We start from the raw sequence: 16,437 nt of genomic DNA, 5'->3' as shown, positions 1-16,437 counted from the left end.
GCCAGTCTTTTCCAAAATTCATGGCCACTTCGCCCAATTTCATTCCATATTGAAAGGAGGGGGAAATCCAGATTCCGCCATCTCTTACCGCCAATATGCGTTGACAAGATGCTTATGCAAGGTCTTGGAAAGAATTGTTAAAATAGTAGGCTATTGCATTTTTTAAATACCCAGAAATTTACTTGTTGACGAGCAGTGTGCGGCTTCCGAAAAAAAGAAAGGGAACACCACAAACCAAACGCAAACTCTCGATCAGTCAGTAAAAACTGGGAAAGTCATATTCATGAGGCATTTGCCAAAAAGCATTTTTTGCATCAGTATTTTAGACATAGAAAAACACTCCGACATGAACTGGCGCATGGCCCTATAGAAAACTTTATGCTTTCGGCTTACGTGGATACTTGCCTTGTTTTATCCAAAATTTCATTTCTGACAGAACGTTTTCTGTCAAATTATTTTTGGACAACGTCACTTTCTGTACCTTTTGTCCAGGCAAAACGGGGTCACAAGGAAGTGTCTTGTCTCCCCCCCCCACATATTTTTAGGTATTAAAACTGACATTTTACCATCTCCCCTCGGAAATCTTAATACTCACTGTTACGGCCGAAGATTGTTGCATTATGGCACTCCAGCAATTATGCAGGAGTTTCTCGGCAAATCAGATCCAAAATGGCACTTGATTGATTATAAACTGGGGCGACCTCCAGTGGGGTTTTAAGTTTTCCATAAGGATGGAGTATTGGGCGTGGGTTTTTAACATAGGAGGAAAGCCCACATCAGGCTAACTCTAGACAACCATCCAATACCTATTCAAACTTCAGCTAGATTTCTTGGTCTACTCTATGATAGTAGATTAAATGGAAAGAGACACATTGGTCAGTTAAAGAAATAAATGTCAAAAGCACTTAATTTATTAAAGTGATTTCGGGACACAAATGGGAGCTGATAGAAAGTTCTTTACTGAAGTTATATCAATCCCTGAATCTAGATCTAAAGTAGATTATGGGTCCTCGTGTATGGTCGGGCAACGAGCTAACTTGAAAGGTTTGAATGTTGTGCCGAAGCGTGTTACGCGTCTAGTCTTGGAGCCCTTAAGTTGCCCACTCGCACCGAGCGCCTAGGGTAGAGTCGGGAGTACCTCCCTCCGTTCTTAGACGCGGGCCAGCTTGCGCTGACTATGCCGCGAAGGTAGCCAGGCAGCCCCAACAACCCAACAGGGATGTTTTGCGCCGGCAGGTAGTGGCCCAGTATCGCGGCGGGAAGCGCTGGGCCAATAGACTCCATGACCTCACAGACCGGTCGTTATAGTCCTCTACCACGATACCCTTGGTTCAACTAATATGCACCGTGGGAAAAACACCCCAATTTTTCTTGTTGTCGCCTGGCTACCATCAGCCAAAGCCACGGTTGGCGGAGGTGGAGGTACGCAGAGGTTCAGAGGTCCTAATTAAACATCTTCTCTTTATATTTATATACCGACGGGTCCAAGAACCCAAGACGCGTGTGTGGGGAGCGGGTGTATGTTCGACTCTGACTGTCAGTTGAGATTTCGTTTTGCCGGAATCCTACAATCGATCTTTCTTGCCGGAACTTATATGGCAATAGATAAAGCTTTAGCTTTTGCCCTATCGACGACCCCCGTTAGGAATAGTCATTTTTTCCGACTCGTAAGTTCAATTAAAGCCTTTAAATCACTAGAAACCACCTATAATGAAATTACAGGGCTATTATCATTCGTAAAATGCCTAGTGCAATAAAATCAATCAAAACTGAAATGGGTACCTGGACACTCGTGTATCCATGGTAATGTACAGGTGACTAACTAGCAGGGTCGACTGGCGTCTGGCGCTGGTATTATCCCACACAGATCTCAGGGTAGTTTTGGCTCTTTTATAAAAGCAAAAATCCATCTCCTGTGGCAGCCTCACGAAGTGCGTGGACAGACCTCACAATAAACAAAATAAAGAAGAAATACTAAAATGTGGAATACAGCTTACAGAAAGAACAGGATGAGAGAGGTGGTAGTGCCCGATTGAGGGACTCAAACCGCCACACGGTACACCACCTGACTCCTTACATGGAGAAAAGCTTCCCTCACTGAGTGGCATGTGCAATAGAATAACATCCCATAGCACACATCTGATTATCGGCCACCAGTACACCATCCAAAGCAAAAATTAAAAACTATTTTCAAATTAAAAATATAGAAATATATATTAAAAATTTCCTATTGTAATGAAAAAATAGGAATTAGTTAAAGTAATCATTTTCTAAAGGAGACAAAACGTTTATGACCTTAATAGATGATTAAAAATTAAAATGGGAATCATTGGCTTAATAACCTTGGCTTGTGCGCTGGGTTGAAAGCCCAATAAATCAACAAGCATGCAAGGATCGTTTCCCACACTCGTGTATGAGACTTTGAATGCTTCACACCTTGTTTCTTTATAAAAAAAAAGCAGCCGGCAATAAACTATAAGTCTTGTGACACAGGAGCTACCCTGGTTTGGGGCCTCTTGTCTTGCTTGGCATTATTGTTTCTGTGTTTTGTAGCGTAATTAGTCGAGTAAAACGCTGTTTTTCAGACTTTTTTGCACTTTAGTGCCCGTGCCTGCACTTCAGTGCTTTGTTATTTGAGGTAGCACGAGCCTTACCGTAGAAGTGACAGCCCCCCCCCGACCGCAGCTCTCTTTACCTCAGGGGTAGACCTTACGGGCTGTGACCCTGGGTAGGGAGGCCCAGTAGTCTGGGGCGTCCTTTGGGGGCGCAACTTTTCTCTCCACCTAAATTTTTTTCCATTATATCTGTTTGGACTTCTGAGCCTACGGGAGGTTTCCTTGTTGAGCTCCTGTATTCGCTTGGGGGGTGGGCACCAAACTTACCGTCCCTCGCACTAGGGCAGGTTCGGGCGGTTGGAAGGTGTCTTTCATACAACTCCGATCCTTAGTTGGTATGGAGACGCAACCGGCTTCCTAAGGGGGGGTGAGACGTTTTAAACTGAAAGACGTATGTTTTTGAATTTAGCCCTCTTTAGGGATTGGGCTTAGGTTGATCCACAAGTTAAGGGAAAATGTATTAGTCCCCTCAGGACAACGGGCTTTGGCCCAGGGTTCGGACTGGTCCGACACAGTATGATTTTGTTCCCCGGCTTACCCTTCCTCTTCCCAGGGGATGGGCGACTCAGACCTTTCTAGAACACATTGACCCCAGGGTTAATGGCACCCGACAATGACCGACCCAGACGGGACACATTGCTATCCCTCCCGAGAACGCAAGGTGCGTGCAACCATACGATGCGTGAAAGAAAATCACTCCTGGAGAATGTCAACCCCTTTTATCATCAAGAAGGTCCTTGAAGGTCAAGTGGAGGCAGTTTTGATTTTGTCCCGCAAATTGCGAGATGGCAAGCCTCCTTGTTAAAGCTACAATTTCAAGTCTCAGCTAAGCTTTGCTTAACTGCCGCAAAATTCATGACCTCAGCGTAAAAGTAAAACTATTCATGTAGGCCCAAATACCTGTAAGGGGTAATCTGTTCACAGGGATTTGAGGACAATGGAAGAAAGTGAAATTCTTATGCCATGCAAGGACCAGAAGCGTCGTTGAGTAAATTGTATGTCAAAGAAGATGGGACATGTGCGAACACGACCGGATTGTGTATATTGACTTTGTCTTCACCAAAAATGCCCTAGTACAGATAAATCGGATATGAAGATTGATCAAGTAAGACTTATATTCAAAACGCCCATTTGCGGTGTAATAAATGCCAAAAATTTGGACACCCACATTAAGATGCAGGATAAGGACAATAACAAATTCACTTGAGGTAAATGTACTGGAGATCACGATACCACTGAAAGCACGGAAAAGGACTCATGTGTGCTCACTAGTGGAGGTCCCCTACAGTCAGGCTCTGCTGATTGCAGTAGCCTGAGAAAGGAGACTGAGACCTTAGCATACATGAGAGAGCACGATGTTCGCTACCGTGAGGCCAAAAAAGAACGTGGAGGTTTGAAAGCAAACCCAATACTTCTTACGCCTCAGCAGTAACTAACAATGTTTCAGTGCAATCAGTGTTAGTCAGCAGGCTCGCAGTTAAAGACAAGGACATTTGATTTGAAAGAAAACAGTAAGGGACTGATGAATAGAATTACAGAATTGAACAAGGACAATTAAAGAAATTGCTGAATAACCCGCATAAACCAGCATCTTAAGGAGGTCGATACCAAAATCACTATTCCGGATCGCACTTCTAGTCCAGGGCGACCCCCACTAGAAACTCGTCTGGTGGTTAGTTCTGCTTCGTAAAGCAGATCGTCCTCCGCCGGGGGTCTCTCTGGTGAGGGAGCAGGCCATGGAGGATTATGTCTCCAAATAATTCCCGAGAGAGGGCCCTCGGGAGCGGAGGGCGAGGGGAGGCGCCTCCCCTCCCAAACAAAGACAATAAAAACCCGGACAGGACTTCCAACCCCCAATAAAACGTAATCCACGCGTATATACCATTATACAATGGAACTGTCGAAGTCTTAGATCAAAATTAAACTCCTCTTAGATTTTAGCCTCGTCCTCTGCTCCCGATATTCTCGTACTACAAAGACAAGCCCATTTAAACGACAAAGTCCTCTGACGAGGGTCGTATCGCTAAAAAAATCACCATCTTGTAGGAAATGAGCCGAGAGGGAAGGGGTGGAGGCGGAGTCGCATGTTAATCCACCAGAATCTCCCATTCATAGAAGTGACGATTAATTCTACTTGGAAACACGTCGCATGCAACGTTAAATTCAATATACACGTATTGGATTTAATATTATTTTTGGGTCAGCTTACTGTCAACCTGATAAAAGGATTAATTATGAGGAGCTTTTTGCTATTCAGGACCAGTTGACAAAAATAAATTAATTTAGGATGATTTTAATGCTGATTCATATCATGGGGTTCCCTGCGGGTGAATGGTAGAGGTGAGCAAGTAAGTTAAGTTGATCAACGCTTGATCTGGTTTTCTAAATGGATGGTAGTCCAACGCGAAATAGACGATAATAACCGGTTAATTTGAGCTTTATTGACCTTCAACTGGTTTCCTCAACACTAGCAGACAAGTGCCTGTGGCACACCCATTGACGACTCGTTGGGAAGCGATCACCTTCCTATTTGTATTCAATATTCATGCGACACCACGAGGACGCCTTCAGCACCCAAATTTAACGTAAAAAGAGCAGATTGGGTGCGCCTTCACAAGGAGCGTCAAGCTCGAAGGTTGTGGAGAAACCATTGATGATAAAGTATACAGTGTTCAAAATTGGTATTATAAATGCAGCAATGGCAACCATACCTAAGACTTCGACCAGATAGCTCGTTATGCTAGAGTTCCATGGTGGACACCAGATTGCCGCAGGGCCCCGGCTATGGGAACGAAATAGGGCCTACAGGCTTTTCCATAATAATATTACCAACGAGAAACTTTCGCAAATACAAACAAGCGAGAGCCTAGGCTCGTAGAACAACAGACAAGCCAAAAGAGACTCCTGGCGAAGCTTTGTCTCTACGATAAACGTAACCCAAGTTACAGAGGTTTGGTCACAGTAAATAGAATCATAGAAAAAAGTCATCAAAATAAGATCAGGAAACATTATTCATGAGGGAATTAATTTGATGAAACCTAGAGACATTGTAACACAATCGCCAGGCAGTTCTCTTATACAAGCAGCTCGGAAAACTAAAAACCCTGCATTCCTGACCACCAAGGAATGCAGCCGAGCTGCAACCAATTCACTTTGCCACAGGAGATAATTTTGATTATAATAAGATCTTAACTATCAAATGAGCTTGTCCGAGCCCTAGAAGCCTGTAGAGGTAAAACAGCACAGGCCCGATGCGAATCGATATGAGTGATAAAGCATCTTAATCATGATGACATGATTAAGTTGCTAGAAGTGTTACAATGCTATTTGGAAAAGCCAGGACTTTTCCAAATTCATGGCACTTCGCCCACATCATTCCCATATTGAATGGAGGGGGAAATACCAGATCGCCATTTCTTACCGCCCAATTGCGTTGACACGTTGCTTATGAGGTCATGGGAACTGGAAATTGTTAATAGTAGGCATTGAATTTTTAAATACCAGAAAATTTACTAGTTGACGGAGCAGTGCGGCTTCGACAAGGGACGCCAAACTCTCGACAACTAGTAAACTGAAAAGTCAACATTCTGAGGGCATTTGACAAAAAAGCATTTTTTGCTATCAGTTTTGTTAGACATAGAAAAAGCCTACGCCATGACTGGCGACATGGCCTACTCAGCAAACTTTATGCTTTCGGAATACGTGGAATCTTGCCTTGTTTTCATCCAAAATTGCATTCTGAAGAACGTTTTTGTCAAATTATTTTCTGACAATGTCACTTTCTCGGACCATTTTTGTCCAGGCAACGGGGTCCACAAGGAAGTGTCTTGTCTCCAACATTATATTCTGTGTATAATAAATGACATTTTACCATCTCCTCTCGAAATCTTAATACTCACTGTACGCGATGATTGTGCATTATGGCTCTCCAGCAATTAATTGCAGAGTTCTCGGCAAATCAGATCACCACATTTGGCACTGGATATGATTCATAATGGGGGCTCAGTGGGGTTTTAAGTTTTCCATTTAAAAAGAGGATTGGAGTCAGAGTGGGTTTTTAACATAGGAGAAAGAAGCAACATCAGGCTAAACTCTAGACAACATCCAATACCTTTCAAAATTCAGACTAGATTTCTTGGATACTCTTCGCGCCCATAGGTCGCCACCTTCGAATTGCCACAAGGACCACATTGGTCAATTAAAGAATAAATGTCAATAAAGCACTCACACGTTTCGTAACCCCAGTGCATTCTGGAAACCCCAAATGGGGAGCTGAATAGGAAAGTCGTTACTGATGTTTCTATATCATCCTGATTAGATTAATGTTAGATTATGGGTTCAATCGTGTATCGTCCGGCAACGAGTCAAACTCTGAAAGGTTTGATGTTGTACAGAATGCCGTGTTTACGGAGTCTGTCTTGAGCCCTTAAGTGCACTCGCACCGAGTGCGCCTAGAGGTAGGTCGGGAGTACCTCCCTCCGTCATAGGACGCGGCCGCTTGCGCTGACCTATGCCGCGAAGGTAGCCAGGCAAGCCCCAAACATCCAACAGGATGTTTTGCGCCGGCTGGTAGGGCCCCAGTATCGCGGCGGGAAGCCGCTGGGCAATAGACTCCATGTGACCTCACAGATCAGTCGTATAGATCTCTCTACCATCGATACCTGGTTCAATCAAATATAGCACCGTGGGGAAACACCCAATTTTCTACTGTTGTAGACTGCTCCATCAGCCAAGCCACGGCTGTCGGAGGTGGAGGTACGCCAGAGGTTCGTGAGATCTTATTAAACATTCGTTCTTTTTTCTTTTAGATACCGACGGGTCAAGACAGACGAGTGTGTGGGAGCGGCTGTGTATGGTCGATGAATGTCAGTTGAGATTTCGATTGCCGAATTCATACATCGATCTTTCTTGCTGAACTTTTGCAATAGAGAAGCTTTAGGATTATGCCCTATCGCGACCCACGATAGATAGTCATTTTTTCAGGACTCGTTAAGTTCAATTAAGCATTCTTAATCACTAGAAACCACCCTATAATGAACTACAGGGTAATTCATTCGTTAAAATTGCATAGTGCCAATAATCAATCAAACTGATTTGGGTTCCTGGACATTCGGGCTATCCATGGTAATGAAAGGCTGACAAACTAGCCGGAGGTGTCGACTGGCGATCTGGAGCCTGGTTAATCCCCACAGATCACAGGTGTTTTGTCTTTTTATAAAAGCAAAAATCCATCTCTGTGCAGAGTGAGTGGGACCGACCTCACAATAACCAACAAAATATAAAGAAAAGAAATAGAACCATGGGGGACACAGCCCAAAGAAAAATCAGAAAGGGAGGGAAGTGTGATATTGGCTAGGCTTCGTGTCAATGCCCAAGACCCACACACCTTACTCCCTATATAAACAAAAATTTCCTCAACAGTGTGAACCAATGAATAGACCTATAACTAATATCCACAAATTTTAATATCCTGCCAAAATTACAATTAGACAACGTCAAATATAATAAATTATCTACAAATCAATCAAATAGAAAAATAACATAACAAATTTATTATCAACAACGAAAAATTAATCGTTAAAATAAGCCTTTTCTAAAGGAGACAAAAACTTTATGACCTTTTATGTTGATAAATAAAATGGAATCATTGGCTTAATAACCTTGGCCTGTGCGGTGGTTGATAGCCAATAAACCTCCAACAAGCAAAGGATCGTCCACTCGTGTATAGAGACTCTGTTGGCCTCACACTGGTTTTCAAAAACATCAGCAAGCAACCAAACCAAAATTCTGTGCCGCTAGAAAACTACCCTGTCTCAGGGCTTTAGTCTCGCTTGGACATTGTTGCTTCCGGGTCGTTATACGTAAAAACTAAGTCGAAGTAACCCTGTTCTTTACAGATTTTGAGCACTTGAAGTGCTTTTTTCGCACCTTCAGTGCTTTTTTCTTGAAGGTGACACGAGACTACAGTTAGGAGTAGTCAGCCCCCACCCCAGACCCGCAGCTCTCTTCTACCCACAGGGTAGCCCTTACGGGATGACCCCTTGGTAGGTAGGCCAGTAGTCTGGGGCGTCCTTTGGGCGCAACTTTTCTCTCCTCCTACATTTTTTCCATTTACTGTGGTGACTTTCTGAGCCTACGGAGTCTCTTGTGAGCTCCTGTATTCGCTTGAGGGTCCCTGCGTGGGCTCAACTTACGTCCCTCGCATAGGCAGGTTCGGCGGTGGGAAGGTGTCTTACACACAACTCCGATCCCTTAGTTGGTACTGGAGAACGAACCAGGCTTCTCAAAGGGGGGGGTGAGGACGATTAAACTAAAAGACGTGTTTTATTTTATCCTTCTCTTAGCTATTGGGATTAGGATGATCCAACAAGTTAAGGAAAAGGTCACCCCCAGTCCCTCAGGACTACGGGCTTTGGCCAGGGTTCGACTGGTCCGACACCAGTCTGATTGATCCCCGGCTACCCTTCTCCTCCCCAAGGAGGAGGGGCGACTCAGAACCACTCTTCTAAACCACTTTGACCAATATGGAAACCCGACCAATGACCGACCCAGAACGACACATTAATATCCCTCCCCAGAACGCAAGTGCTTGTGTGAACATCCGTTTCCATGAAGAAAATCAATCCGTGCCGAATGTCACCCCTTTATTCATTAAGAAGGTCCTTGATGGTCAGTGGGAGGCAGTTTGATTTTGTCCGAAAATTGCGGATGGTAGCCCTCCTTGTGAAAGTGCAATTTAAGTCTTCAGGTAAACGATTTACTTAAGCTGACGCAGAGATTCATGACATTACCGTAAAAGTAACTATTCCTGTTGGCCCAATACCTGTAAGGGAAGTTAATTCTTGTCACTGGGATTTGAGGACAATGGGAAAAGAAAGCGAAATTCTTGATGCCATGAATGACCAAAACGTTGTGGACGTAAATTGCATGACCAAGAAAAGATGGGAATGCGCGAAACAAAAGACCGGATTGTGTTTCTTGACCTTTGCTTCAAATTAAAATTCCAAGTTAATGTCAAATCGGATATGAGATTGTTCAAGTACGACTTACATTCAAAAGCCATGCGGGTAATTAGATGCCAAAAAATTTGGACCACCACCCCTCATTAAGATGCAATGATAGGATACTAACAAATTCACTTGCGGGTAATGTACTGAGATCACGATCCACTGAATGCACGGACAAGGACCACTCAGTGTGCGTAAACTGTGGAGGTTCCCCATCCAGTCAGGCTCTGCTGATTGCAGTCGCCTGAAGAAGGAGACTGAGAACATTAGTCATACATGAGAGAACACGAGGTTAGCTACCGTGAGGCCAAGAAGAAGTGAAGGTGTGAGTCAAGCAAACCAATACTTCTTACGCCTCAGCAGTACAACACTGTTTCCAATGTTTTCCAAGCAGTGTTAATCGCAGCTCGCAGTTAAAAGCTCAGGAAATTGCAGAATTAAAAGGAAACGGAAGGGACTTAATGATCAGATCAAAGAATTGAATAAGACAATTAAAGAAATTGCTGAATCAATCCCAGCAAAAAACAGCATCTTAAGGAGGTCGATACCCAAATCGAATCCGGATCGCACCCCTTCTCGTACAGGCGACCCCCAATAGAACTTCGTTGGGTTGGTAGTTCTGCTCGTAAGAGCAGATCATCTCCAGCCGGGCCGTCTCTCTGGTGGAGGGGAGCAGGCCATGGAGGACTACTGTCTCCAAAACTTCCCGAGAGAGGCATCGGGAAGCGAGGGAAGAGGGAGGAGGCGACTCCCTCCAAAAAAAGAAAAGAAAAACACCGGACAAGGCACTTTCCAAACCCCATATAACACGTAATCCACGCGTATACATCATACATGGAACTGTCGAAGTCTTAGCATCCCCCCCCCAGTCCCACTCTCTTAGATTATTAGCTCGTCTTTCTCCCAGATATTAATCGATACTCCAAGAAAGCCATTTAAACGACCAGTCCTTGACCGAGGTCGTTATCGTAAAGAAAATCCCATCTTTGTAGAAAAGACCGAGAGAGAAGGGGTGGAGGCGAGTCGCATGTACATCACCAGAATCTCCCTTTCATTGAAGTGACGATTAATTCTACTTTGGAAAACACGTCGCATGCAAAGTAAAATGCACTATAACACGTTATTTGACTATATGCTCAGCCTACTGTCCACCTGATAAAAGGTTTATTATGATTGAGGCTTTTTGCTATCAGGACAGTCATCGGCCAAACAAAAAATTAATTCTAGGAGATTTTAATGCTCGTCATACATCATGGGGTTCCTGCGGGTGAATGGTAGAGGTGAGCAAGTAGGTTAAGTTGATCAAACGACTCTGATCTGGTTTTCTAAATGATGGTTAGTCCAAACGCGAGATAGACGATTAAATACCGGAAATTTGAGCTTTATTGACCTATCACTGGTTTCCTCAAACACTAGCAGCCCAAAGTGCCTGTGGACACCATTGACGATCGTTTTGGGAAAGCGCTACTTTCTTTTGTATTCAATATTCATGCGACACCACGAGGGGAACGCCTTCAGCACCCAAATTTAACGTAAAAAGAGCAGATTGGGTCGCCGTCACAAGGAGCTCAAGCTCGAAGTGGTTGGAGAAACCATTGATGATAAAGTAAACAATGTTCAAAATTGTATTATAAATGCAGCAATGGCAACCATACCTATGACTTCCGACAGATCGCGTTATGCATGAAGTCCTGGTGGACACCCAGCTTGCCGCAGGGCGCTATGTGAACGAAATAGGGCCTACAGGCTTTTCCATAATAATATTACCAACGAGAACTTCGCACAAACAAAAACCCCACTAAAAAAAATAAACAAACAAGCGAGAGAGCTAGGGCTGATAGAACAATCAAGACCAAGCCAAAGCGGACTCCTGGCGAAGCTTTGTCTCTACGATAAACAGTAACACCAAGTTATCGAGGTTTGGTCCCAGTAAAATAGAATCAATAGAAAATAGTCATCACTAATGATCTAGACACATTATTCATGAGGGAATTAATTATGATGAAACCATAGTGACATTGCTAAACAATCGCAGGCAGTTCTCTATACAAGCAGCTCGGAAAAAACTACAACCCTGCATTCTGACACCAAGGGAAGAAGCCGAAGCTGCAATCAATTCACTTTGCCACAGAGATAATTTTGATTATATAAAGATCTAACTCTAAATGAGCTTGTCCGCGCCCTAGATGCCTGTAGAGGAACTCCCCAGGCCCCGATGAGATTCGATATGAGAGCTAAAAGCATCTTAATCATGGACATGATTAAGTTGCTAGAAGTGTACAAGCTATTGGCAAAAGCCAGACTTTCCAAATTATGGCACTTCGCCCACATCTTCCCATATGAAAGGAGGGGGAAGATCCCAGATCGCCATCTCTTACCGCCCAATTGCGTTGGACAAGTTGCTTATGCAAGTCATGGAAAGAATTGTTCAATAGTGGCTATTGGCCTTTTTTAAATACCGTCAGAAATTTACTAGTTGACTGAGGCAGTGCGGCTTCCGAAAGGACGCAACACTCTCGATCAACTAGTAAACTGGAAAGTCACATTCATGAGGCTTTGCCCAAAAGGCATTTTTTGATATCAGTATTTGTTAGACATAGACGAAAAAGCCTACGACATGACTTGGCGACATGGCCTACTCAGAAAACTTTATGCTTCGGATTACGTGGAAACTTGCTTGTTTCATCCAAAATTTCATTCTGACAGAACGTGTTGTCAAAATGTTTTCTGACAATGTCACTTTCTCGGACATTTTAGTCCAGGCAAACGGGGGTCCAAGGAAGTGTCTTTGTCTCCAACATTATTTCTGTGTATAATAAAGGACCTTTTACCATTTCCTCCTCGAAAAATCTTAATATACTCACTGTACGCGATGATTGTGCATTATGCACTCCAGCAATAATGCAGAGTTCTCGGCAAATCAGATCAATTGGCACTGGATATGATTCTAACTGGGGCCTCAGTGGGGGTTTTAAGTTTTCCATTAAAAAGAGTATTGGAGTGGTTTTTACACATGGAGGAAAGCCCAACATCAGGCTAACTCTAGACAACCATCCAAATACTATTTAAATTCAGCTAGATTTCTTGGACTACTCTTTGATAGTAGATTGAATTGGAAAGACCACATTGGTCAATTAAAGATAATGTCAAAAAGCACTCAATTTATTAAAGTGCATTTCTGGACACAAATGGGGAGCTGATAGAAAGTCTTTATGATGTTATTTAAATCCCTGATTAGATCTAAAGTAGTTATGGGGTCAATCTTGTATGGCTCGGCAACGAGCCCCAACTCTGAAAGGTTTGAACATGTTGTACAGATGCGTTGTTTCGAGTCTGTTTGGCAGCCCTTTAAGTGCACTCGCACTGAGGCGCCCTAGAGGTGAGCGGGAGTACCTTCCCCTCGTCTTAGACGCGGCCAGCTTGCGCTGACCTATGCCGCGGAAGGTGCCAGCAGGCCCCAACATCCCAACAGGGTGTTTTGCGCCGGGCAGGTGGGCCCCAGTATCGCGGCGGGAAGCCGCTGGGCATAGACTCTTTGACTCACAGATAACGTCGGTATAGATCTCTCTAACCATCGATACCCTGGTTCCAAACAATCAAATATAGCACCGTGGGAAACACCAATTTTTCTTACTGTTGTAGACTGGTTACCATTCAGCCAACAGCACGGGTGTCGGAGGTGGAGGTAGCCAGAGGTTCAGAGAGATCCTTATTAATACATTCTTTCCTTTTTTCATTATATACCGACGAGTCAAGACAGACGGTGTGTGGGAGCTGGGTGTGTATGGTCGGACTGAATGTCAGTTGAGATTTCGATTGCCGAATCATACATCGATCTTTCTTGCTGAACCTTTTTGCAATAGATAAGCTTTAGATTTTGCCCTATCGACGACCACGATAGAATAGTCGCATTTTTTCAGACTCGTTAAGGTTCAATTAAGCCATTAAATCACTTAAGGAAACCACCTATAATGAAAATAAAGGGTATATCATTCGTAAAATGCATAGTTGCCAATAATCAATCAAATGATATGGGTCCCTGGACATTCGGGTATCCATGGTAATGAACAAGGCTGACAATCTAGCCGGGTCGACTGGCGATTGGCCGGCCTTGGTATTATCGCACAGATTCAGGTGTTTTGTCTCTTTTAATAAAAGCAAAAATCCCATCTCCTGTGGCAGAGTGAGTGGGACCGATCTCACAATAACCCACAAAATAAAAGAAAAAAATGAACCAGGGGGACACAGTCCCAAAGGAAAATCAGAAGGGAGGAGGGTGATATTGGCTAGGCTTCGTGTCAATGCCACAAGACACACACACCTTACTCCCTATATAAACAAAAATTTCATTCAACAGTGTGAACAAGCAATCAGACCTATAAACTATATCACAACATTTTGATATCCTGCAAAATTACAATAGACAACGACAAAATTTAATAAATTATTCTACAATCAACAAATAGAAATTAACATAAACTCAAATTTATTATCAACAACGAAAAAAATAATCAGTAAAATAATCACTTTTCTAAAGGAGACAAAACTTTATGACCTGATATCGATTGATAAAAATAAATGGAAACCTTGGCTTAATAACCTTGGCCTGTGCCGTGGTTGATAGCCCAATAAATCCAACAAGCAAGCAAGCATGGATCGTTCCCTCTTAACCACAAACTTCCGATCCCTTAAGTTGGTACTGGAGAACGCAACCAGGCTTCCATCTAAGGGGCGGTGAGGACGATTAACAGGGGGGGGAAAGACGCTGTTTTATTTTATCCTCTCTTAGCTATTGGGATAGGGTTGATCCAAAAGTTAAGGGGGAAAAGGTAGTCCCCTCAGGACACGGGCGTTGGCCCAGGGTTCGGACCTGGTCCGATACCCAGTAGATTGACTCCCCGGCTACTTCCTCCTCCCCAAAGGATGAGGGGCGACTCAGGAACTCCTCTAAGACCACTACGACTATATAATGGAAACCCCCGAACAAATGACCGACCGACGACACATTGGATCCCTCCCAGCCAGAAACAGAAACGCAAGGTGCTGGTGAACATCCGATGCATGAATTGAAAATCAATCCTTGCAGAATGTAACCCCTTTATCATCAAGAAGGTCCTTGTTGGTCAAAGTGGAAGGGGTTTTGATTTTGTCCGAAATTGCGAGAATGGCAGCCTCCTTGTTAAAAGTACAATGTAAGTCTCAGATTAAGGATTTGCTTAAACTGACGCAAATTCATGACCTCAGAGTAAAAGTAACTATTCCTGTTGGCCCAAATACTGTAAGGGAGTAATCTTTCACAGGGTTTGAGGTCAATTGGAAGAAAGTGAAATTCTTGATGCCATTGAAAAGACAGAGCGTAGTTGACGTAAATTGTATGTCAAAGAAAAGATGGGAATGTGCGAAACAAGACCGGATGTGTTTTCCTCTGGCGACTTTTACTTCACCAAAAATTCCTTAGCTACAGTTAAAATCGGATATGAGATGTTCAAGTAAGACCTTATATTCAAAGCCAATGCGGTGTAATAGATGCCAAAAATTTGGACACACCTCATTAAGATGCAAGGATAAGGACAGTAACATAATTCACTTGCGGGTTAAATGTACTGGAGACTCAGATACCACTGAATGCAACGGGAAAAGACACTCAAGGTGTGCTATTGTGGAGGTCCCCTCAGTCAGGCTCTGGCTGATTGCAGTAGCCTGAAGACGGAGACTGAGGGACATTTAGCATACTGAGAGAGCACGATGGTAGCTACCGTGAGGCCAAAAGACAGTGGAAGGTTTGACAAGCAAACCCAACACATTACTTCTTACGCCTCGCAGTAACTAACAATGTTTCCAGTGCATTCAGTGAATAGTCAGCAGCTCGCAGTTAAAGACAAGGAAATTTCCGATTTGAAAAGAACACAGTTCGGGATTGATGCATCAGAATAAAGAATTGAACAAGGACAATTAAAGAAATTGCTGAATCAACCCCAGCACAAATCAGCATCTTAAGGAGGGGTCGATACCAAATCACAATCTGCCCCCCCCCCCCCCCCCCCCCCCCCCCCCCCCCCCCCCCTACCCCCCCCCCCCCGCACCCCCCCCCACCCCCCCCCACCCCCCCCCCCCCACCCCCCCCCCCCCCTAGTCCAGGCGACCCCACTGAGAACTTCGTCTGGTGGTAGTTTGGCTCGTAAGAGCAGATCGTACCTCCGCCGGGCGTCTCTCTGGTGGAGGAGGAAGCAGGCATGGAGACTACTGTCTCCAAAATTCCCGAGAGAGTCCCTCGGGGAAGCGAGGGAGGAGAGGAGGAGGCCCGCCTCCCTCCCAAAAAAAAAAACAAAGAAAATAAAAACACCGGACAAGGCACTTCCAAACCCCATAAAACGTAATGCACGCGTTATACCATTATTACATGGAACTGTCGAAGTCTTAGATCAAAATTAAACTCTCTTAGATTATTAGCCTCGTCCTATGCTCCCGATATTATCGTGCTACAAGAAAGCCATTTAAACGACCAAGTCTCTGACGAGGTCGTATCGCTAAAAAACTACCATCTTTGTAGAAAAGACCGAGAGGGAAGGGGTGGATGCGGGGTCGCCAGGTACATCACCACCAGAATCTCCTTTCATTGAAGTGCGATTAATTCTACTTTGGAACACGTCGCATGCAAAGTAAAATTCAATAAACGTATCTGACTATTGCTCAGCTTACTTCCACCTGATTAAAAGATTAATCTATGATGAGCTTTTTGCTATTCAGGGCGGAACAGTCTGCCAAACAATAAATTAATTCTAGGTGATTTTTAATGCTCGTTCATTACATCTGGG

The sequence above is a fragment of the Penaeus japonicus genome, unplaced genomic scaffold, assembly GCF_977035675.1.
Source record: "Penaeus japonicus unplaced genomic scaffold, GWHDUDI00000001_assembly GWHDUDI00000027, whole genome shotgun sequence".
Classification (NCBI taxonomy): Eukaryota; Metazoa; Arthropoda; class Malacostraca; order Decapoda; family Penaeidae; genus Penaeus; species Penaeus japonicus.
The sequence above is the reverse complement of the archived record's forward strand: the minus strand, read 5'-3'. Positions refer to the sequence as shown.